The following is a 3,805-nucleotide window of genomic DNA, read 5'->3' on the forward strand; positions in this document are numbered from 1 at the left end:
ATCTCACGCTGGCACGAGGTCCAACTCACTCCTGCCTGTTTTGAAATATCATCGATCATGAAAGGACGATCCTCGCTGATTTTGGGGCACATTTGTTCGATGTTTTCGTTGTTTTGAAATGATAAAGAGCACCCAGAACGATGATGATCTTCAACACTCATCTCACCACACTTAAAGCGCCCAAACCACTCAAAAAGTTGTGTGCTGTTTATAGTATCCTTCTTGGAGCCTGTTGAAGCATTTGTCAAGTTTTTGTTTCCGAGTTTCCAAGTAGGAAGCAAACACACTGCTTATTCCTTTGAATCTGCCATAACGATTTCGCAGGCGGCAAACTAGAATAGTTGAGAAAAACAATAGTGCATCAAAGGTTAACCTCCTATGGAGACGCCGCTGGACCAACTGATCTGGGAAGGTCTCTACTAGGCCCACCTAGTAGGAGAATTCTCTACTATGCCTAGGGAAGGCAGCGCTCTTTCAATCCGGTTTCTTTTGGGTCCACCTCTAATTATGTTATTAAGTTAGTTGCTCTCGTCATACAATATGCTTAATTAGCTTATAAATTTATAATATACATTCAATTATACAAATTATGGAGAGTTATGTACATAAGGAAACAATAATTTGGATGGTACTTAGCAGTACAGCTGCATTTTCTAATCTAAACTGTATTTGATACATGCAATTCGATTCAAAAACAGTTCTCTAAATACTTATTTCCCTGCGAAGTAAGGTTAATTTGTTCACTAAATTTTGATATCCTAGACATGTAAAGAGATACAAAAGAACTTGAACAAAATCTACTCTAATTTTTGTCACATTTGGCAAAAACAATAGCTGAGTGTTGCTTACACACGTGTGTCTTGTACTTCTTGCATATGTCGTGCATGACGGACCATACACAGTAATGACAACGACCACAACTTCTTTGTAATATATTGACTTTTGAAGATATACACAGGATCTCTGCATGGCGACGTTGCATTTGGTAAGTTAGAGCTTCCTTAATTCAAGGAGAAATATTCGTCTTCTGTAATTACTTCTGCTGTTCCATTCAGGACTGAGTTAATGCCTAATGATAAAAGTCTTAAGAGCAGAGAAGGTACTGACGAAAAGGGCAGTGTTCTCGAAGTGACACTTATTGTTCATCAATAGTAATGTTACCAACTACTACATATATATTATGTAATGTACTTATCGTAAATGTCTCCAATTGGAGTTAGTTTGTCAGTAATACGATTTTTGATGTATTGTTGGCGTCATTGGACCGAAGGCATCGAGATATCCGTGTAAATGTATTCCTCGACATAGATTTGTTGGAGATAGTTCGAACATCTTCTTTATTCCACAATTGTATAATACCTTCATTGTGTGCTTTCTATACTCTCGCAAGTATAAGACGTCCTATGAAACACTGAAGTCCATCCTTATCAACACATTTCCATTTATCTCCAGATATAATAGAGTCTTCCTTGTTTGTTTTACAAAATAGTTTCAATAATAGTAGAGTGCAATTAGGTCCGACCCCGGACATTTAAAAAGAACAAGCCGAAACCTTTTCTAAAATGATCATAATACTCTATACAGTAACTCAGGGGAAGTTCCAAAAAATTCCGCCTCGGGTTTGGGTACTTTGGTCACCATTTTGGATAGTCTATTTCCAACGACAGACGTATTCGTAGAAATCATAACATTCACTTTAACTAACTATAATACAGGTTGTAAACATAGCAGAGATATAACCTATACCTCATTGAAAAGATATTTAACTACTAGTTCTTATTGTATGAAAATTGAGGATATTTTCACTTTCTCTAGAGGGTAAAAAGCAAAATTTCACAAAATCTCTCAAAACTGAAGTCAGAAATTTTGTTTTTGATCTTCATGATACTAAATATTATAGGGAGAAGAAATATAAAATATGTCCAAATTGTTGGATAAACCTCTTTCAGTCAAACTTTAAAAATACACAACATAATTGCCTTCTACAGCTGGGATTTTAAACTTAGATTCAGTTAAATTCCCCTCTTCTAAAAATATTGTAAAATTTTCACCTCTGCATCCATAAGTTTTGACTGAAGTTTTCAATGGATAGATATGTTTAAAAGCTGCAATATCTTTTACAAAACCCGATGTTGACTGTTTTGAGCAATTGAAAAATTGAAAGATCCGAAAATTTAAGGGGTTTTTGAAAAAAATTGATTCGTAGGAAGCCAGATTAGTCGGAAGAATTTGACGTGTGTACAGAATTGTTGAAAAAATCATGTTTAGTAATGTATAAAAATTCGTAATGTTTGAGTTAGGAAAAGGCATAAAAAAGTATTTCTTTATTGTGTAAAGGTTTCAAACCGAGATAATATTGATTTCAAAGTAACCTACGTTTACTCGAATCTATTCCAGACATATATCTTGCATTTTGGAATGTCACTTCTTCGATAACCTTTTCGGGAACTAGCAATTCTCCATCCATTTCCGCTTCAACTTCTATGTTTCAGTTTTTATGTCTTTGCCAGACGAAGTACACAATGACGGATTGAGGGGGGTGAAAAGGTGCACATGCACCCTAATTCGTTGTAAATATACATTACCTAAAGTTAAAAGCTAGCAGTGAGTTTTGCAAAATCAATAGTTTCTGTCAACTTTCTGAAGGTTGAAGGAAGAGGGTTCATCGAGAGGTGACACTGAGCATTTCCAGGGCAATTATTAAATCACACTACAGATGCCTAAAAGCATTTAGAAAACTCTGATTTAATTCAGATGTACTGGCTGTTATTTGCTGCCCCCTCAGAAAATCCTGGATGAGACCCTCGAAGTACATATACATGATTGAGCATTTTAACATACCTCTCCAGCATTCAGAACTTCATCACAGTCGTCTGTGCAAAGAACATGAAGTAAGATGTAGTAAGCCCTCTCGAGCAGCGGACTTCGAAGTTGGTATGGGGCATAAGTAACTATTGACTATCTTCAATACCCTTGCGTAAAGTGTCCATCTTATCACCATGTCATTGCTGCGCTTGATAAAAGACTCAGAGTGAATGATCACAAGCGACTCCTGTTATAGGAGGAACTACAGCGAAGTTAAACTGTAAATGTATAGGCCGTTGTCCAAATTCCCGATATCTTTTGACTCATACAGTGACAGAAACAAAGATTCAGCAGCTTAAGGCACAGTTTCAGTGACACTCGAGAATTATTGAAAATATGTAGTTTCTCTCTAGGTTCCTTATTACTCTAACTTTTTGTAAGCAGAGATTTTGCCTTTTCGATAAATTAACGAAACAATCCCATCCTTGGAAGCCATGTACATTAAGAAGAAAGTCCCTTACATCACCTATATCATCTTGAATAGATCCAATATTGTGAATCTTGTATGGGCAAATCTTCACTAGGCTGGTATAATCATTTTTAAAGATGTGTCTGGTGGAGCAAGGGCAACTAGAAGAACTCATAAATCTTTGTCTATACCTACATGCAAGGACTATATACATATATATTAACATTTCCATGAAATTATCGGAAATTTTCTGTTCTTCATTTCTCCAAACAAGCTAATATTTAAGTTTGTAGAGGATATTGAGATCTCTGCAAATACCTACCCACTGATAACTAAACTCAAAACTTGTGGATGCAGAGGTGAAAATCTTGCAATACGGATCCAGGGAGAATTTAATGCATTATATGAAACTTCAAAATCCCAATCTGAGGAAATATTATATTATGTATTTTTAATGTTTTACTAAGAAAGATGTACCTAATAATTTTGGCCATATTTTATGTTTCTTCTCCCTACAATGTTGTAATAAAA

This window comes from Thermobia domestica, chromosome 18 (assembly GCF_964235325.1).
Source record: "Thermobia domestica chromosome 18, izTheDome1.hap1.1, whole genome shotgun sequence".
NCBI classification, from domain to species: domain Eukaryota; kingdom Metazoa; phylum Arthropoda; class Insecta; order Zygentoma; family Lepismatidae; genus Thermobia; species Thermobia domestica.